Here is a 22005-nt window from a genome sequence, read left to right on the forward strand (position 1 = left end):
GTATTGCAGCATTTTAAAGTGATAAGTAGCTTGGAGAACAAATTATGAATTGCTAAGTCTGTCATATTTTACCTGGCAGATACAATGCCTATAAAAAGTATTCACCCCTCCCCCAATTGGAAGTTTTCATGTTTTATTGTTTTTACAACACTGAATCACAGTGGATTTAATTTGGCTTTTTTGACACAGATCAATAGAAAAGATTCTTTTGTGTCAAAGTGAAAACAAATTGGTCTAAATTTATTATAATTACTAAACACAAAATAATTGATTGCATAATTACTCACCCCCTTCAAGTTAGTATTCAGTAGATGCACCTTTGGCAGTAATTACAGCCTCAAGTCTGTGTGGATAGGTCTCTATAAGTTTTGCATACCTGGGCACTGCAATTTTATCCCATTTGTCTTTACAAAGCATTTAAAGCTCTGTCAGATTGCACAGGGATCGTGCGTGAACAGCCTTTTCCAGTCCAGTCGCAAATTCTCAATTGGCTTGAGGTCTGGACTTTGACTTCGCCAGTCCAGGACATGAGAACCACAGAACATTACAGCACAGAAACAGGCCTTTTGGCCCTCCTTGGCTGTGCCAAACCATTTTTCTGCCTAGTCCCACTGGCCTGCACCCAGCCCATATCCCTCCATACACCTCTCATCCATGTACCTGTCCAAGTTTTTCTTAAATGTTAAAAGGGAGCCCGCATTTACCACTTCATCTGGCAGCTCATTCCACACTCCCACCACTCTCTCTGTGAAGAAGCCCCCCCAATGTTCCCTTTAAACTTTTCCCTCTTCACCCTTAACCCATGTCCTCTGGTTTTTTTTCTCCCCTAGCCTCAGTGGAATAAGCCTGCTTGCATTTACTTTGTTGTTTTTAAGCCATTCCGGTGTAGCTTTGGATTTATTCTTGGGTCATTGTCTTGCTCAAAAACAAACTTTATCCTAAGTCACAGTTCTCTTGCAGACTGCATCAGGTTTTCCCTGCATTCACTTTGTCCTCTACCTTCACAAGCCTTCCAGGGTGTGCTGCAGTGAAGCATCCCCACAGCGTGATGTAACCACATGATGTATGCTTCAAGGTATGGATGGTGTTTTCCCCCCATCTCAGCCTGTAACTCCTCCAGAGTTGTTGCAGGTCTCTTGGTGGCCTCCCCCACTAGTCCTCTTCTTGCACAGTCACTCAATTTTTGAGGAAGGTGTGTTCTACACAGACTTACAGCTGTGCCGTATTCTTCCCCTTTCTTCATGATTCACTTAACTGTACTCCAAGGGATATTCAGTGACTTGGAGATTTTCTTGTATCCATCTCCTGACTTGTGCTTTTCAATAACCTTTTTGTGGAGTTGCTTGGAGTGTTCTTTTGTTCTAAAAAGGTTGTCCCTCAATTTTGAGGCTGTGTCCTCTAGTTCTGGATACCCCCACCTTAGGAAACATCCTCTCCACAATCACCCTATATAGTCCTTTCAACATTCAGTAGATTTCAATGAGATTCCCCCCCCCCCCCATGTTCTTCTAAATTCCAGTGAGTCCAGGCCCAAAGCTGTCAAATGCTCCTCATTTGTTAACCCCTTCATACCCAGAATCATCCTCGTGGAACCTCCTCTGGACTCTCTTTTCTGAGAAATGGGGCCCAAAATTTTGACAATACTCCAAGTATGGCCTGACTTGCATTATCCCCTTGCTTTCATATTCTATTCTCTTTGAAATAAATGGAAAGACTGCATTTGCCCTCTTTACCACAGACTCACCCTGTGAATTAACTTCTGGGAGTCTTACATGAGGACTCCTAATACCCTCTGCACCTCTGATGATTGAATTTTCTCCCCATTTAGATAATAGTCCACACTATTGTTCCTTTTATCAAAATGCATTATCATACATTTCCAACCCTGTATTCCATCTGCCACTTTTTTGTCCATTCTTCTGATGTGTCTAAATCCTGCTATAATCCCACTGCTTCCTTAACATTACCTATTCTGCAAACTTTGCCACAAAACCTTCAATTCCATTCTCCAAATCATTGACAAACAATGTGAAAAGTAGCAGACCCAATACTGACCCCTGAGGAACACCACTAGTCACTGTCAGCCAACCAGAAAAGGACCATTTATTCCCACTCTCTGCCCCCTGCCAATTCTCAATTCTGCCAAGTCAACCAATTCTCTATCCATGCCAATATCTTCCCTGTAATGCCATAGGAATTTATCTTGTTAAGCAGCCTCACGTGTGGCACCTTATCAAATACCTTCTGAAAATACAAATAAATGACACCCACTGCCTCTCCTTTGTCAACCCTTCTTGTTACTTCCCTGAAGAACTCTAACAGATTTGTCAGGCAAGATTTCCCTTCACAGAAACCATGCTGACTTTGACTTATTTTATCATTAGTCTCCAAGTACCCCAAAATCTCAACCTTAATAATAGACTCCAACAGTTTCCCAGCCACTGAGGTCAGGCTAACTGCCTCTAATTTCCTTTCTTTTGCCTTCCTCCCTTCTTTTAAAGAGTGGAGTGACATTTGCAATCTTATAGTCCTCTAGGACCACACCAGAAACAAGTGATTCTTGAAAGATCATGACCAATACATCCAACATCTCTTCTGCAACCTCTCTCAGGTCTCCAAATTTCACAGCAACCCCCCCATCTTCCCTGTAACAGAGATTATCATACCCCTGTTCCATAACATATCAACTCCCTGACCTATAGAATCACATCTGTCTCTTACAACACTCCATCTCAGAAAGTCATCTTACCAACTCACACTGTCATCTCGCTGTCCCACTTAATCCCATTTCCCTTTCTCACAGACTCTCAACTCTCCAACAGCATTATTGCTCCCTATCCCAGTGCACCCTGTCTCCGTGTCCCACAAAATATGATCTCCAAGTCATCTCCCTGAGAATCACTTCATTCTCTTTCCACGACATGCCATAGCTCTATTGAAAATATTCTCGCTGTCTCATAGCGTACTATTTCACTATCCTACTTCATGCCATCTTCCTGCCCCACTCTACAGTATTTATTTTAATAATGTCCTCTTCTTCTCCTCCAGCATGTTACAGTCCTGCCACCTATTCTCCTTGTCCTATGGAACACCATCACCCTGACACATAGTATCCTAGCTCTCTGTGTCATGGAATGTCACCTCCCTGTCCCACTCATCCCCTTTCCATGTCCATCTCCATTTCACTCTTTCCCTGTCCCAGAACATCTCACATCCATGCTCCACAGTTATCCTTTTCCCCCAGTCTGATGCTTCAACAACAATGTCAGCTCATTGGCATACAGTACCATTCATTTCCATTTACACCTCACCTGCACTGAGGCATCCCGTCTCATGGTCTCAGAGTAACTCCTCCCAATCTCTCAGCAAAGTTGCCTCTATGCTACATGGCTTCCCATCTTTCCCACAGCATCTCACTTCTTTATCCCAATATTCCAGTCATGAGATGCTTCTTCCCTTTCCCTCATCATACCATCTCTCTGTTCCACTGTATGTTATCTCCTTGACTCACATATATCTCACAATCTCTGTTAAGAAACATCCAATCTCCTGGTCACACCAGGTGGCCTTTTTCTGTTCCACCCGCACCCCCCCCCCAATCCTAACTTCCTGTACACTGCAGTTTCTCTAAAGGCTCTGTGGCAAGCAAAAACTTAACATCTTAGCAGGATATCCTTCAGGTAAGATGAAATTGCAGACCATTGAGATGGAAACCTATGTAAACAATGGGATGGCTGAAAACATGAGGAGGCATTAAAATATTGTATTAGCATAAATTGGAACTGCTGGTTGATTGGTTGCTGAAACTGGGGATATGAAAGAGATTGCCTGGCGTAACAGGGTGGCTGAAGTAGTGTGAGGAATCTTCTGGAAATGAATCCAAACACAGTGGAAAGACAGAAGTGTTTGGGGTAATTGCACATCATTCCCTTACAATCACAACTGGGCCCACTGAGACAAGAGAGTCTCCAGATGCAGTACAGAGACACTAACTGGTCAGTTCGCACTACATTAATTAAGAAAGAATGTACACCCTGAGATTCATTGCCTTGCAGGCATTCCCAGTAGATACAATAAAATCAATGAAAAACTACACAGAACAACTGACAAACTGCGCAAATCCAAATAATGAGTGAATGAGTAATAAACTAATGAATAATGCTGAGAACATGAGTTGTAGAGTGCTTGACAGTGAGTCCATAGGTTGTTAAGTTGTTGGTTCAGAAGCTTACTGGTGGTGTGGGACCTGTACCTGCTTCCTGATGGCAGCACTGAAAAGTGAACCTGTCTGGGATGGAGGGGGTTCTTGATGCTGGATGCTGCTTTCTTTGGCAATGCTCCTTGTAGATTTGCTCAATGGTCAGGAGGGCTTTGCTTCTGATGGTCTGGGCTGTATCCACTAATTTTTGTAGGCTTTTCCATTCCTGGGCTTTGGTGTTTCCATACTAGGCTGTGACACAACCAGTCAGGATGCTCTCCACTGTGCATCTATCGATAGTTTTAGGTGATATGTCGAATGTACACATGCTGGTCCCACAACAGATCCTCTGATATAATGCCAAGGAATTTAAAGTTACTGACTCTCTCCTCCTCCAATCCCCTAATGAGGATTACCTCTTGGACACCTGGTTTCTTTCTCCTGTAGTCAATAATCAGCTCTTTGACATTGAGTGAGAGGTTGTTGTTATGGCATCATTCAACCAGATTTTCAATCTTTGTTCTATATGCTGATTCTTCATCACCTTTGATTCAGCCAATGACAGTGGTGTCATCAGCAAACTTAAATATGCCATTGGAGCTATGCCATACACAGTCATAAGTACAAAGTGAATAGATCAGGCAGCTAAACATACAGCCTTGTGGTATACCTGTGCTGGTCGTGATTGTGGAGGAGATACACTGACTGGAGCCTGCAAGAGAGAAAATCGAGGATCCAGTTGTGTGAGGAGGTACTGAGGACTAAGACTTTGAGCTTATTGATTAGGTTTGTGCAGTTGATAGTGTTGAATGTTGAGCTTGTCATGGTCCGGTCCGTGAAATCCACATTCCGGTTCACAGTCCGGTCCAGTCTCCTTATTCCAGATTTTCTGGGTTTCCCCAGTTTCCGTTGAGGCAGGTGATTCTCATTTGGGCTGGCTCACAAATAGCTTCAGGATTCAGCCTCTGGCTGCTGGATTGTTCCTGTCCAAACCCCCTGTCTGTATCCCTTCCCTTTCCTCCTGGAGCCTTGCCCTGTTGGAACTGTGTCCACGCCTTTGCTGGGTAGGTCTGGCTGTTTGCTGCTACCTAGTGTTGAGAAATGTCTTGTTGTGTTCAGTGTTCTGTGTGATGAGTCCTGCCCCTATGTCCTGACCCAAGGAGGGGTCCCAGCTCTGTTCTGTGTGATGAGTCCTGCCCCTATGTCCTGACCCAAGGAGGGGTCCCAGCTCTGTTCTGTGTGATGAGTCCTGCCCCTATGTCCTGACCCAAGGAGGGGTCCCAGCTCTGTTCTGTGTGATGAGTCCTGCCCCTATGTCCTGACCCAAGGAGGGGTCCCAGCTCTGTTCTGTGTGATGAGTCCTGCCCCTATGTCCTGACCCAAGGAGGGGTCCCAGCTCTGTTCTGTGTGATGAGTCCTGCCCCTATGTCCTGACCCAAGGAGGGGTCCCAGCTCTATGTTCTGTGTGATGAGTCCTGCCCCTATGTCCTGTACCCAAGGAGGGGTCCCAGCTCTGTGTTCTGTGTGATGAGTCCTGCCCCTATGTCCTGACCCAAGGAGGGGTCCCAGCTCTGTTCTGTGTGATGAGTCCTGCCCCTATGTCCTGACCCAAGGAGGGGTCCCAGCTCTGTGTGATGAGTCCTGCCCCTATGTCCTGTACCCAAGGAGGGGTCCCAGCTCTGTTCTGTGTGATGAGTCCTGCCCCTATGTCCTGACCCAAGGAGGGGTCCTGGCTTGGTGTTCCATGTTCCTGTCTCTCTCTTGGCTTTATTCTCGTCATGTCCATGTGCCTCCCCCAGCACAGGAGTACCTTGCCCAGCCTGATGCTGGGATACGCTTGTCCTGTCCAGGAGTCTCATGTCCAGTCCTGTTGTCCCTCCCTTGACCAAGGCTCTGTGTTCTCATCATGTCCATGTGCCTCCCCCAGCACAGGAGTGCCTTGCCCAGCCCGGTGATGGGATTTCCTCATCCTGTGCTGGAGTTCCCTTGTCCCATCCAGGAGTCTCCCGTCCAGTCCTGTGCTTCTTCTTGTCATGTCCTCGCCTAGTTCTGGGGTCCAAGCCCGGGTTCTGGGTCCCAGGTTCTGGGTCCTTGTCCAGTCTCTGGCTCGGAGTCCAAGCCCAGGTTCCTAGTCCCCAGTTCCATGTCCTGGTTCCCTATCCTTGTCTAGTCCTAGCCCAGGCCTGGAATCCTTGTCTCGTCCCGGGCCTGTGTCATGTCCAGCGCCCTTTCTTCCTCACTTCCCCTGCTTCCTTCTCATACCTAGTCCTGTTCCTGGTAGATCAGTGTCTGTCTTGCTTTTGGGTCCACTCCCATTGCCCCCATTATGACAGAGCTATAGTCAATGAAGAGCATTGTAATGTATGGATCTTCACAGCCCAGATGTTCCAGAAATGAGTGAGGAGCCAATGAAATGGCATCTGCTGTTAACCTGTTGTGCAGGTAGGCAAATTGGAGCAGATCCAAGTCATTTCTCAGGCAGGAGCTGATGTGCTTCATGTCCAACCTCTCAAAGCACTCCATTATAGTCACAGCAGCAGGCTACCACCTTCTTCTTGGGGGCCAGTACGATAGCTTGAAGCAGTAGTACCTCACACTGCAGAAGCCAGAGGTTGAAAATGCCCATAAACACTCCAGCCAGTTGATTAGCACGTCTTCAGTATTTGGCCAGAAACACCTTCCGGACCAGACGCTCATCTTCCTCAATCGACTCACAACTACCTTAATGTTTGATGATCCTTTACATCCTGCACATACCTTACTGCCGTTCGAAAGGTGACGATGAACTGGCCATTTAAACCACTACAGTATGAATGCCATAGTGCAGTTAGCTCAAAAGATTTTGACCCACCAAAAGTCCTCTGTTATTCTTTAAAAAAATACTTTTTGATGGACACCCAGTAAGGAGGCGCACTCAAACGCAAAAACATTCTCTTACTTGTTAATGTAATCCGAAGCTGGTAGATCCTTTTCATTTGGAAACACACCCACTTGTGAATTCAGATACAACAGAAACAGTAAGAAGCGCCATTAAGATGTCACGTGTGCGCATTTTGTCATATTTCGCATTGGAAGTACAGGGTGAGCACGACTCCCGCGGTAAAGCTCTCGGACCTTTGCGGGATCAACTGAAACCGAACATAAGCTATGATTGAAAAGAAAGATAAGGATCTGGTGGTTTCAATGCTTGTGAAGGGGAAAAGGTTAGAAAAACATCATAATTTGCTTCCTCAGTGTAGCAGAGAGGTGTCTGCAAGAGTATTTACAAGGACAGCATTGGACTGTTCCCCCCCCCCCCACCCGACCCAAGTTGCTCTCTCCATCAAATGTTTTTATATATTTCCTTAACCTAACCAGGGCTATATTTGCACAATTTATTAATGCGCTAGCTTAAACACGCTGTTCCAGTTAACGCTGTCAAGCCAAATGTTGCGTGCTCTGTACATTTTAAAACTACGATTTACCGTGTAACGCCGTGCAGTGAAGAGCAGCGCTCAGAAGCGGGTCACGGGGCAATCACACTCCAATGCAACAAGTTTACCAAGTCAGCCTTAATGAATCGTGGGCAAGTCCAAGTTGTGAAATCGCATCAGTAGTTCCCTCGAGACAAGCCTGCGTGGGCCAGTGCACTACCAGAAAATAGTTCTTTATTTTCCGAGGCGAGGGAAGGGCGTTGTGTAATGCAGAGCAAAAGAAAACACGATGCATTAAATAAAAGGGAGCAAAAATAAAGAGCAAGAAATGACATTTATGAAAGTGTTGTTCCGCTGCAGCCTGGCTCCTGCTCTGACGTCACCGCATAACTTTTCAGAAGACGCAGTTTCTTAACTAGGAAGTGAGCGGACACCCTTTACAGGCAAAGTTCTGGATTGTGAAACTTCAGGCGATTTGCAGGGATCGCTGGCGCCTGCGAGTGTGTAAGTTGGCGGAAGTCTTTTTTTCCAACAGTGTGTTCGACTGTGGACGCGGAGCCCGGCGGAATATTGCCAGTTCTCGTTGGCATGGGTCGTGGCGATCGTTTTCCCCTGTCCAGTTCACCAGATCTGCAACTGACGTGAGCAGCTGATCCGCGTCTGCAGGGATAAACTGGGATTGTTTGAGTTGGAGTGACTGGGTTGGTGAAATAATTGCTGGATCTTTCATCATAATGTCTAATCTCCCCCCCTCCCTTATCTAGCTAGTTTACATTCTAAAAATATACTGGCTAGATCGAAGGTTGTTTTGCAAAGGGTCGTGTTGCATAATGTGGACATTTTTGAAATGACGTTTTATGTAAGGATGATTGCAATTTAATTGTTAAACTGCGCACCTTCCCTTTCGACACTTCGCCCTGGGTTGGAGAAGCCCCTAGATTCGCTCCTGCAGGGAGTTGCTTCAGCAGAACCCGTGTAAGTCATTAAACGGAAAGTCCCGGCCTGTTTACGGGATTTAAAAGGGCCTTGTGCCATTTTCTGACGGCAGCAGGAAGTAGTTGTGGATCATCGCAAAGCTTTTTTTTAAAGTTGTGGAGAATTTGCAGCTTTATTCGCAAATGAACAGCATGCAAAATACCGGGATGGGGATCGGGGGCGGGGGCGGGGGCGGCAGGGCGCCCGGATTGTGTTGTACACAGATGATGAGCGATTGTCATGCCGCTCCCCCCTCGGGAAAATGTGCAACAATGTTCGCTCAGCCCTCGATGAGGTAAACTCTTATGACTCAGCCTGCCAAATGCAAGCTCACCACAGCATTGCGATGGTAAGAGCGGATGCAGCGAATAGCTGGGGACGTGGGTGCATTTCCAAGCTCTTTTCAACCTTGTGGAACGAGAAAACTGCACAGGTATTATCATCCATAGAATGCCCCCAGCTTCGTGGATCGCTGGAAGAGAAAAGCAAAGTTAAATGCATTGATACCTAAGCAGCGGCTGGCGTATTTTTAGTAAGATTGTGTATTGCATTGCAAAATCGCTTTAAGTATGCATTGTGATCTTCGCTTGTAATGCAAGTTTAGCACCGTGGTGTCAGAGGAGGCGGCCACGCTTCCAGGCGATTCCACCTGATGAGCTGGCCTCAGTCCTCTAGATGTGCAGGCTACACGGTGCCTTTGCACTCAGGCCGCCGGGTCCCCCTTAAAAAACACACTCCGAGCTCGGCGTGTTTCATGTATGGGTGGCTGCTTTCGAGTTGAACGCGGTATTGAGATTTCTTTGGGGAAGGAGGAGGAAGTGGTTTCGTGCGTTGCGATGCAAAAAGGAAAAGTCCCGACACTGCAGCAAGAGTTCTCGGTGGCCGGTGTAGATGTTAAATCTATTTGAACACGATTGCTTTTTGCGGTGCGGTCGGGATTTGTTTGATTTGGGTTGGGGAACTTGTCCTTTGATTTACAATGTCTTCCCGTATTGGGATGGATCTTGTTCAACAATTGTTTACTCCAGTGCTGTTGTCATCTTGCATTGCAGACTTCCCCAAAAAATATGCCAACGGAGTTGTGTGGGGGCTCCCCGTCCCGGAATTGAAACATGCATGGTAATGTCCACGCTGCAGGGCGGGGAATCTCTATCCTGTAATGGGACGTACGAGGCGCCAGAACACATTGCAAGGATCCCCTGCCAACGGAGAGAATAGACAGGGGTTTGCTCTACCATTTTAACTAAACTCTGGAATCTCCGGCAGTGTAGTGCTGCAGCCAGATGTCTGTTTGCAATCAATAGAAGCGGAGTTCTCTGCTTATGTTCACTATGAAACCTCTGCTTGTTCTGTAGCTCTGACTGTTGAATGCAACTCGGGCCCAAAGCAGGATGTACAAGTCCCTTGTGAAATATATCCAGTGTGGCTTGGCATTGAGGTGATGTCTTGAGAAAATGTACATAGATAAGGAAGGGTATTGTGAAGGGAATGTCATGCTGTCTGAAAGGGTACAGGAGGCAGATTCAGTTGTTCCAAGACAAAACACACCAGATTTACTGTGTGCTGCTTTATTTCACAATCTTTTGATTGGGATATACAAATTTCTTTCAAAATCTCCCTGCGGAACTATTCTGTGCATATTTGGACCCTTCAGAGTTCCAAATAGCTTTCCTCTGACAGCCATATCAGAAGCTTTAATTATCTTTAAGTTTGCTATCAGGCTGGTCTTGGGTTTCTCTGCAGAAAAGAGAGAGGAGCCTGTTTGTTCCTGAAAATGTACTCATCCCATGTAATATTATCCCTGAAAACAGTGCACAGTATTGTGTGTGTGTCAGAAAGTTTGACTTCAGGAGTGGAAGTGGCAACTGGAGTTGATCTAGGTCTGTGCCTAACTCTTACCCTGCTGGGCTGGAAGGGAAAGGGTCTGATGGCTGGGTGTACAGAAACTTCAGAAGTCTAACCTGTGTTATCCAGTGCACCATCTCAGCCCTCTCTGCTTATTAACTGTTGGAAAGAGCAGCACAGGGAGTGGCAGGATCTTTGTTCACACAGTATAACAGGTCTGGGTGTTTGTACTAGACTTCCCCTTGAACATGCTCTGCCATCGAGTAACTTTATAACTGATTGAATTATGGTTTCAGCACAACTCCTGCACTCGCCCTGTAGCCCTCAACTTCCTCAGTTGGAGGTATCCCTCAGCCTCTGCCTTGAGTATATTCAGTCATTGCACTACCATAACTCTCAGGGGTCAAGAGTTCCAAACATTGTGAAAAGAAACTCCTTCACCTCTATCTGACGAGGGTGACTCCTTGTTCCTCTGACCCTTCATGGGGCATATTTATTGTTACTCCACTCTAGCAAGGAGTGTTGTCCTTCTAGCAAGCTGTGAGTCTAAACCCTGGCTTGGCTTTGTCTGCTACTCATTATCTGAGTCATAAGAGTGACCCCCCCCCCCCCAAGTCTACATTTCCCCTCAGATCTTCTAGTTATCATAGTGCTGTGTGGGAGTTAGCTGTGTACATGGTTATTTCTACATTGACTCCATTTCAGAAGAAGGCCCTTGGCTGTGAAATGCTTTCATGTGGTTTAAGACTTAGAAAAGTGCTATAGAAATGTGGGTTCCTTTTTCTAAGTGGTACAACTTTAATTACTGGTTGAGTCTAGACTTGACCTACAACCTTCCGATTCAAGATTTAAAGCCCAGTCTTCCACTTGAGTTCTGCAATTCCCTGAGGCGATTAGAGAAAGTCTTTCTGTAAGTTGCACCCGTTTTTGTGAAAGTCAGAAATTGGTGTAGAATTGTTCAGACAGTACACTGCATTTGGGGATTTGTGCTGAACTTTATTCACAATCAAAGATGTAATGCATCAGAAAATCTTCATGAAATGTGACGGATGGTCTCAGCACCGAAGGAGTTAAGTGTCAGGTGCTCTCACCTGGAGTAGCTACGATGTTTCTAACTTCGTGTCATACTGGCCTCAGGTGAAAAAAGGTGCTCAGGGTTGCTGGCATCGTTATTTCTGGAGAAGCTGCTGGAAGTAATCTATGATTTGCTTCACAGCCCTCAGCCGTTTTTTTACTTTACTCAATGGATTTATATCAGTTTCAGAATTGGGAGAATCAACAGTGTTTCTGGGTAGAGTTGTAGTTTTTACTCATTTCTGATACCTCTCCTGATCCGCCTTGCTTTATTTCTCAGCTCATGAGGCTATTTCCTATCGTGGCGAAGTTTAGCTGAGAGTGCACAGCTAATGTGGAATGATGGTTTGCCTTTTTTTAAAACCGCCATGTTTTTACATAAGTTCATCAGTTTAAAAGGTAGTCATGTGAGGATCTCTCTGCACAGCAAGGCCTCACAACCTTTAGTGAAATGAATAAGCAATTAATCAGTTCTGGATTGGTTGATTGTTGAGCGGCACTATTAGTCAGTCTCACGCTGTTCCCTTTCTGAGGTGTCATTGGGGATGTAGATCTTGACAGCCTGGTACAAGAAGCTGCTTTGGCCTTGATTTAATAACTTAATTGAAAGGATGACTCTTTCCCACTGTCTTCTATCACAGCTGGGCAGTGTAGGTTAGTGAAGACATAAACTAGGATCTCCTGACTTGGGTAAGAATGTCACCAACATCAACACCAACAAGAGGGGTAGCAGCACAAGTATATTAGGCTATTATATCAGGTACACCTGCTCATTAATGCAAGTATCTCTAATCAGACAATCAGTGCAAAAAAGATTGCAGATAAGGTCAAGAGGTTCAGTTGTTCAGACCAAACATCAGTATGGGGAAGAAATGTGATACAATTAACTTTGACTGTGCAGTGATTGTTGGTGCCAGATGGGGTGGTCTGAATATTTCAGAAACAGCTGATGTCTTGGGATTTTCATGTACAATCATCTCTAGAGTGTACAGAGAATGGTGTGAAAACATCCAAAATGAGTGGCAGTTCTGTGGGTGAATTAATGAGAGAGATCAGAGAACGGCCAGACTGGTTCAAGCTGACAGGAAGGTGAATAACCAGTAGTGGTGTGCAGAAGAGCATCTCTGAATGCACAACATGTTGAACCTTGAAGTGGGTGGGCTTTAGCAGCAAAGACCACGAGCATACATAAGTACACTCCGTGGTCACTTTACTAGGGACCTTCTGCACCTAATGAAGTGGCCACTGACTGACTGACACTAAAAGTTGTCAATCACAAGGACTGTTGGGCTGGATGTTGAATGCTCGCCTTGCCCTCACTGTCCATGACATAAGAGAAAGTGACGATTTTGCAAGTGATATGTTATCTTGAGATGGTTTGGTGTAGTATTTGCATCATATAACATCAGATCCCATGGAGGAATTTGTGCATTATGTGCTTAGTTCATTTTGTGTTTTGTTGACCTCAAGACTTGTAGGTTGAGCTTTAAGTCCTTAAAGTGATAATATTCTATTTTTAAACACACTGTTAGCGTATTCTTCAATTATTTGAATATGGTTGCTGTTTTGAAAAATAAAGTTGAGCAATGTTTAATTATTTTATTGACCTCTCAGTTTAATTGTCATCAAGTGAAGAGAGGCGGGAGGCTGGTCAGTGTTCTGTTATTTGATCAGATTGGATTGAACTGGTCCATTTCTTAGGGGAGCTGAGAAGTTTGGATCAGGAGCATGTGGCATTTTAATCTGAAGTTTAAATTATGTAGTATTGGATAATGAGCACTAGGGATGGCAGATGAAATTTAATGCAGAGAAAGTGAGGTTGTGTCTTTTTGTAGGAAGAAAGAGGAGAAATAATTCAAAATAAAGGATGCTATTCTGGAAAGGGTGTAGAAGCAGATGGATTTGGAATACGTGTGCAGGTTAGTGAAAGTGGCAGGGATAAGTTGAGAATGCAATTAATAAGGCATATACAAATAAATCTGTAGGACTTTAGATTTAGGGGACATGGTAAAACATTGGGAGGTGATCTGAAGGGAAACTATTTTTACCCAAAATGTGGTGAGGACCTGGAACCATGGAGGTAGCATGGTTGCCTCCAGGATTTAACAATCAGGAAGAGCATTTGAATTCTCTAGGCATAGAAGTGAAGGTCAGCATTGTGTCTGTGCACAGATCAATACATATTGCTCCAAAAGAAATAGATCCATACATCACACTCACTTCTCTTTAGATTAATCAACGTAAAACAGTGTACAAAACATTCAATTTCCCTTTTATTCCATACTTTCTTCCATTCCATACTTCACAATAACAGTCCATAAGTAACTTCCCAGTTCTAAAGGTTCCGTCTTTTGGGTGGTGCTCTGTTTCTTTAAGCATAGCGCCTCTGGACCTGTGGAGTGACATTGTGTCTTGTCTGAGACAACGTTCCCAGTTTCCCATGTCACTTTGCTGTCAGTGACATCGCTGAGAGGCAAGTCTGGTGGCTGTAAGACGTCTGACTTGATGGGTGCAGTCGAATCAGGTGTGGTTTTTGGCTGAGCATCCCGTACCCGGTCTCCAGATAAGATGTCCAATGTACATTCTGTAGCTATTCTACAGGGCATCCTCTTGTCTTCTCGGTAATCATGCGCCTGGACTTACTGTCCAATCTCGCAGCTCCTTGCTGCTTTACTTGGCAACTGGCTGAACTGCTTACTCTGCACTTCCCTCCATAGATCTGGTTTCAGGAGGTCTATGCAAGAGCTGATATTCCTGTTCAAGAGCAGCATTGCATGCGTTTGGTTTACGTTACATGAACAGAGTTCGAATACACAGAAAGGAAATTGTCCACCTTGTGCTGTAGAGAAATGTCCTCATTGTCCATCACTTCAATGGACTTCGTGAAGGTTTGGATAAACCTTTTGGCTAACCCATTCATTGCCAAGTGGCAAGGAACTGACCTGAAATGTCTGGTGACTTTTTCTTCATGAATATTTGGACTCATTCTCATGTGTATTGTGGTCTGTTGTCACTTACAATTTGTTCAGTTAAGCCATTTCTGGCAAAGGTAGTCCTCAGAGCTGAGACAGTCTTTGCTGAGGTTGTTGACTTCATTGGTATAACTTCCGATCACTTCGAATGAGCATCCACAGCAGTCGGAAACATGGAGTCCGTGAATGGCCCAGCAAAGTCGATATGTACTCTCTGCCGTGGTGAAGACGGCTGTAAGTGTCTGTAGGTATTTTTTGGCATCCCAAGCAGCTTTTGGCCAAGTTTTTCAATCTGTTTATCTATTCCCGTCACCACATGTAGCTCTGGGCAAGACTCTTCATCTTGACTGTACCCAGGTGTCCTTCGTGCAGATTCTCTAACACTCTGGTGCACAACACGAGATCCACACATCAGTGTTCTTTGTCATAAATAACAGCTGGTCTCATCTGAGAACTCTACGCATCGGATTACCTTGACTGGCCATCCTTGCATGGTGATTTCATAGATTTTTGACAATGTTGGATCATTCTGTGTTTCCCTTTGTATTTTGGAATTTGTTATCGGCAACTGGTCCACCAGTGCAGTGTGGAACACTTCCGCTGGGTCACAGAATGAAGACTTTTCTTCTTAAGTTGCCAACAGCGGAAGATGTGACAAGCCATCACCATTGCTGTGTAGTTTGGTGCCCTTGAACTCTATGTCATAAGTGTGGACTCCTAGGAACAGTGCACAACGTGGGAACTGGGTAGCAGACAGCACTGGGATTCCCTTCCTGGGATTGAAAATGGACAGGGGTTGGTGATCTGTCACTAGTGTAAATTTTTATCTGTAGAGGTAGTGGTGCAACTTCTTTATTCCCCATACTGGACTAAGGACCTCTTGGTCAATCTGTGCTGGTCAGTGATCTCAAAGTAAACGCAGATCCATCTTTAATAATGTGTGACAAGACAGCTCCAATGCCACAAGGGCACACATCGCACGCCAGTCTGGTGGGCAGGGATGGCTCAGTGGGTGAGCAGACCATTAGATGTCATAAGTCTTTGCTTCCTTTAATACTTTTTCACATCTTTCTGACTATTCGCACTTTGCTCCTGTGTTCAATGAATGCCACAAGACATAGGAGCAGAATTAGGCCATTCAGTCCATTGACACTGCTCTGCCATTCTATCATGGCTGATCCTGGATCCCACTCAACCCCATACACCGGCCTCGCCATATCCTTTGGTACCCTGACTGATCAGGAAACAACCAGCTTCCACCTTAAGTATATGCATGAATTTGGCCTCCTCCGTAATCTGTGGCAGAGCAGTCCACAGATTTACCACCCTGACTAGGGAAAAAAAATCCCTTCTTGCTGTTCTAAAAGGTCATCCCTCAATTTTGAAGCTGTGCCCTCTAGTTCTGGATACCCCCACCATAGGAAACGTTCTCTCCATATCCACCCTATCCAGTCCTTTCAACATTTGATAGGTTTCAGTGAGGTCTCCCTGCATTCTTATGAACTCCAGTGAGTATAGGCCCAAAGCTGTCAAATGCTCCTTGTATGTTAATTCCAGTACTGTAGCAATTTTTGGGAGAAACTGGTGGTTCTAGTTTACCAGGCCCAAGTATGACTTGAGTGTGACACATTTTCTGGTTTGGCTGCCTGTAGCACTGCTTCAGTCTTCTGTTGTGACTTATGGAAGCCATACTTGACAATGACCTTTCCACAATATGAGACTTAATTCTTGAAGAATTCTTTTTGCATACAGCCCACGTTCACGCTGCGGGGTTAGCACTTCTCCAAGGCTCTGGAGGTGCTCTTCACCATTCTCACCTTGATGACAGCATTGTGACTGGCAACACTGAATTCCTGGGGTAGCTTGCAGCACTTGGCCCATTGCTCATTGCCAAATTGTTTGAGCTGATGCAGTGCCAAAGATGAGATGTTTAGACTGGAACAGTCCCTTGTGAGTGTTGATTGTGAGGAACTTTCTGTTTGAATCCTCAGTCTCCATCTGCAGATAGGCAGCCTTTGAAAATCCCTCCCCACCTGCCAAAGATGCAAAAAAAAAGTCTTCTATCCGTGACAGGGAATACTTCACAGTACCCAGCATGTGTGAATGGCTCTGATCACCAGGACAATCACCCAGCTTAACCTTGGAAGGAATTCCAGATGCCTCCAAACTCTGCAGTTCGGCATCCACTTTAGGATGGAGTGTGCAAGCCTCTGGATGTGCTTTATGGAATCTTGGTGTTGTTGATTAATCCAGTTCAATTCTGGCCTTCATGCCTTTGAATTTACCATATTTTTTCCCTTTCTCAAACACCTCTTTAGCATTAAGCAGCTGTACCCCTCTCTGCTGAGTGCTACCGTTACCAGTTGATGCCGCATTGAGAGCCTTGATTGAGTACCAGTCTAGTTGGAGTTTTCAAAACCACATTCAAAAAGTGGGTTTTCAACACGTTTTTCACTTTTCAACACAAAGCCTCAACTGTTGTGTTTGGCATCCATACGTCATCTACTTTGATTTTACCTTATGGAGACACTTTGCCGCCAGTGTAGGTCTTTAGAAAAGAGTCTGTAGTTAGCCTCTGGAATTATGGACAGAGCTGACCCTGTATCCAGCTCCAATTTCAGTTTTAAACCAGACGCATCTATTGTGATCCACATGATTTTGTGATCTGCTTCAGTTATACTATGCAGTTCACCTGTCAGACTCTATGTTGTCTGATTTTGTTTTACATTTGTTAACTATATGCATTTGCTTAGTTTTGTGTTTGAGATTTTTCACACAGTTGTGCTTTTGGTCTGACTAGCATATTTCTCTCTACATGACATTGTTTGTGACACCTTCTGCAGACTTTCTTTGATCTGACAGCCATTTTTATCATGGGAGGATTTGCCACATTGAGAGCATTTTTGGTGTTTTGCACCATTCAGGGACATTTTGTACATTTCACATTCTAACCTCCTTTCCTGTAGTCTCTAACCATATTGTAATGGTCAATTGCTGTTCTGAAGTTAGGTCTCTGTTGGGTAATGGCCTCTTCTGAGTGCTTTGACAATGCATGCCGCATACAAGCCTGTCCCTTAAGGCCTCAGAAAGTTAATCTCTAAAGTCACAGTACTGGGAAAGTTTGCACAGTTCTACGATGTATTCAGAAATGCTTTCAGCTTTTGACTTGTTCCCTTTGTAAAATACAAATTTCTCAGCTATTACCAGCAGTTTAGGGCTCAAGTGATTTTGTAAAAAATGTAACAATTTCGGCGAGTGTCTTGCTGGTTTTGCGAGGTTAATGAGATGCGTAAGGGACTGTACGTTCTTGCACCCGTTAAACTAAGCCGTGCAGGAGCTTTCTTTTGCTCCTCCACATTGTTGGTGTTATATGGTTCCACCCTCTCGATATGACTCCCAGCCTTCACTAATGCTATCAAACTTATCAGCGTTCCCCGAATGAAGCCATCACCACCTTATTTTCACTTTAAATTCAGTGCATCTTTCACTGTGTACTGTGCTGTACTTTGTTAGCGTCGGTGGCGGCTCTCTTGTGTTGTTTAACTCTCTGTTTAGTCTCGTAACTGTTGGTGCAGTTGATGATGTTCTGACATTCAGGTTCATACTTGTCACCAATTTGTTGTTTCTGTGCTGAACTACATATCAATAGACAATAGACAATAGGTGCAGAAGTAGACCATTCGGCCCCTCGAGTCTGCACCGCCATTCTGAGATCATGGCTGATCATTCACTATCAATACCCAGTCCCTGCCTTGTCCCCATATCCCTTGATTCCCCTATCCATCAGATATCTATCCAGCTCCTTCTTGAAAGCATCCAGAGAATTGGCTTCCACCGTCTTCCGAGGCAGTGCATTCCACACCTCCACAACTCTCTGGGAGAAGAAGCTCTTCCTCAACTCTGTTTTAAATAACTGACCTCTTATTCTCAATCCATGCCCTCTGGTACTGGACTCTCCCAACATCTGGAACATATTTCCTGCCTCAATCCTATCAAATCCTTTAATTATCTTAAACGTTTCAATCAGATCCCCTCTCAATCTCCTCAATTCCAGCGTGTACAAGCCCAATCTCTCCAATCTCTCTGCGTAAGACAGCCCTGCCATCCCAGGAATCAACCTAGTGAATCTACGCTGCACTTCCTCAATTGCCAGAATGTCCTTCCTTAAACCTGGAGACCAAAACTGTACACAATATTCCAGGTGTGGTCTCACCAGGGCCCTGTACAAATGCAAAAGGACATCCTTGCTCTTGTATTCAATTCCCCTTGTAACAAAGGCCAACATTCCATTTGCCCTCTTCACTGCCTGTTGCACTTGCTCATTCACCTTCATTGACTGGTGAACTAGGACTCCTAGGTCTCTTTGCATTTCTCCCTTACCTAACTCGACACCGTTCAGACAATACTCTGCCCTCTTGTTCCAGCTTCCAAAGTGGATAACTTCACATTTATTCACATTGAATGACATCTGCCAAGTATCTGCCCACTCACTCAGCCTATCCAAGTCTCCCTGTATTCTCCTAACGTCCTCTTCGCATGTCACACTGCCACCCAGTTTAGTATCGTCAGCAAACTTGCTGATATAGTTTTCAATGCCCTCATCTAAATCATTGACATAAATCGTAAAGAGCTGTGGTCCCAATACAGAGCCCTGTGGTACCCCACTAGTCACCTCCAGCCAGTCTGAGAAACACCCATTCACTGCTACCCTTTGCTTTCTATCTGCCAACCAGTTTTCTATCCATGTTGAAACCCTGCCCCCAATGCCATGAGCTCTGATTTTACTCACCAATCTCCTATGTGGCACCTTATCGAATGCCTTCTGAAAATCTAGGTACACAACATCCACTGGCTTACCCTTGTCTAACATCCTTGTTACACCCTCAAAAAACTCCAACAGATTAGTCAAGCATGATTTGCCCTTGGTAAATCCATGCTGGCTCGGCCTAATCCTATTTCTGCCATCTAGATGTGCCACTATTTTGTCCTTAATAATGGACTCAAGCATTTTCCCCACGACTGACGTTAGGCTAACAGGGCGATAGTTTTCCGTTTTCTCCTTCCCTCCCTTCTTGAAAAGTGGGATAACATTAGCCACTCTCCAATCTTCAGGAACTGATCCTGAATCTAAGGAACATAGGAAAATGATTACCAATGCATCTGCAATTTCGTGAGCCACCTCTTTTAGAATCCTCGGATGCAGACCATCTGGACCCGGGGATTTATTAGCCTTCAGTCCTACCAGTCTACTCATCACAGTTTCTTTCCTAATGTCAATCTGTCTCAATTCCTCTGATATCTTATGACCCTGGCCCATCCATACATCTGGGATTATCGATTAAGTAAAGCATGTACGTGGGAGACGGCTTTAACTGGTGTATTCACACGGGAGAAGGAGAACAATGCACATGTGTAGTCAACAGATCAGTGTGTAGTGCAGAGGGGGAGGCAGGTTATTGCTCCAAGAAATAGACCATACATTATGCAGTACTGGAAAATAGGATTAATTTGGAAGGGTACCTACTGGCCAGTGTAAACATGATGGGTCAAATGGCCTCATTCCCAGCTGAATCAGTCTTTGAAATCTGGGCTTTATTGGTCGAATCATGGAGAATAAAAATAGGGAACCTTTGCAAAAGATGAGTCAGTCCTCAGCTGGAGCTTTGTGAGGAATAATGTGGAGGTATTGAGGAGCGTACAGAAAATATTTTTGGGAATGGTTCCTGAGGTGAGAGATTAGTTACCTTGATAGATTAGAGAGTCTACAACTGTTTTTCTTGGAGAAGAGAAGGATTTAAAGGAAGTATGCAAAATTAATCTGGACTAAGTGGATGGTGTGAGACTATTCCCACTGTTGTTAAGTTCTAGAGGTCACAGTGGTAATGAAGATGAACCTTTTTGCATTGCATATTGCCAGCTCTGATGAGGTGGAGGCAGGATCCATTGTGGGCTCCAACGAAGAATTGGACAAATAAACAGTGAGGAAAACTAGCAATGCTATGGAGAAAGTGCTGCGGATGGATTGTATGGACAATTGACTACAACTTTCTCGTTGAGTGTACCCCAGCCTCTCATCAGCAGCTGTGTCACCTGTAGGCCCATACTTCAGGCTGGCCATCTCACCTCTACATTTTCAGTCCTTATGCAGGGTCACAATCCAAAATTCTGACGATCCCTTTGCCTCTACAGATGCTGCTTGACCAGCAGAGTTCCTGAGCAGTCTAACTCCTGATTGCAGCATCAGCATCTTGCGTCTCCTAGGGATGGATCAACTGAGAAGCTCTAGTAGCGAGCTAGCATGGACACAATAGATTGAATGTTCTCCTGTGCTAGAACCAGTCTGATTCCATAATAGTATTTAATATGCTGCAATAGTTGGTTAACTACAAGGTCATACCTGGGTCTCAGTTAAAGATCTGCCACGCTGACACAAAGTTGCTGGTGTTTAGCTCTGTATCTCTGCAGGAGCTTGGGACTCCTGTACAAATGTGCCATCTTCTGCACAGCAAATTGGCTGCGGTCAAAGCGCTATGGTGTTCTTCTGATGAAGACTTGTAGTTTCCCAGAACTTGGGCTGGGGTAATATGCCTGATGTACCTGTGCTGCAATGATAGCCAGAAATACTCAGCAGGTTGGGCAGCATTTGTGGAGAGAAAAGCAGTTGCCACTTCAGGTTAAATGAGCATACATGACCACATGGCACTTCCATTGTCTCCATTTATATCACTGGAGAAGAATGACTTTGCCGGAGAAAGATGATGTTTAAAAAAAACTATACAAGATTTAATTTATTTGATTTAAAACAACAAAATGATCTGATTTGGACCTTAGCTATTCACAGTATTGATTGTTGGACGAGGGGATTAAGTACAAGACATACAAGTTTTATTTTGGTTAAGAGTTAGTGCAAAACAGGCCCTTCTGGCCCAACAAGCCACACCACCTAACAATCCATCTTCTTAACCCCAGCTTAGCCGTAGGACTATGTACAATGACTGATTAACCTACTAACTGGGAGGAAACCCATGTGGTCGCAAGGAGAATGTACAAACAGTGGTGGTGATTTAACTCTGGTTGTTGGCCCTGTAGTAACATTACGCTATGTTGTCTTTCTGACAGTACAGAACAGGCTATGAGGAAGATGCAAACAGGTATTGAGAATATGCAGTCAAAGTAAAATCTGTTGTCTGGAACCAGGGCCGCTGTCTCTAAATAAGGAGCTAACTTTGCAAAGATGTGAGAAAAAAATGGTCAGCTTGAGATTGTTAACTCTTTGGAATTCTCTGATAAATAGGGTTATAGAGAATGTCATCAATATATTCAGGGGAAAGATCATTACATTTTTACCTGTTAAGGGAATCAAGGGATCTGGAATTAGTGGAAGTGGTGCGAGGTTAAAGATCAGCTGAGAAATTTAAATGAGGGAGTAAATAATCCCCTCTTAAAATCTTCTATTTCTTAGAGTTGAATCTTGTCTGTACTCTCTCCAGCACAATTACACCTTTAGTGTGTCGAGAAATATGGAAAT

General features: G+C 44.6%; 2 protein-coding genes across 8 annotated transcripts in view; one reads left to right on the top strand and one right to left on the bottom strand.

Moving 5' to 3' along the window:
- The window catches only part of ptgr2 (prostaglandin reductase 2), an 88216-nt gene extending 80441 nt beyond the window's left edge, over positions 1-7775 (bottom strand). The window contains exon 1 of the mRNA XM_059952136.1: positions 7663-7775. The gene's annotated coding sequence lies outside the window, so the exon portion shown is untranslated. The remainder of the gene's footprint in view (positions 1-7662) is intronic.
- mideasb (mitotic deacetylase associated SANT domain protein b) overlaps positions 7299-22005 on the top strand; it is an 88276-nt gene continuing 73569 nt past the window's right edge. For 3 of the 7 annotated variants that reach the window (XM_059951999.1, XM_059952035.1, XM_059952043.1), the window contains exon 1: positions 7919-8115. The gene's annotated coding sequence lies outside the window, so the exon portion shown is untranslated. The other 4 variants (XM_059952026.1, XM_059952011.1, XM_059952004.1 and 1 more) reach the window with 4 other exon arrangements.

Source organism: Hypanus sabinus, chromosome 2 (assembly GCF_030144855.1).
Source record: "Hypanus sabinus isolate sHypSab1 chromosome 2, sHypSab1.hap1, whole genome shotgun sequence".
Taxonomy (NCBI): Eukaryota; Metazoa; Chordata; class Chondrichthyes; order Myliobatiformes; family Dasyatidae; genus Hypanus; species Hypanus sabinus.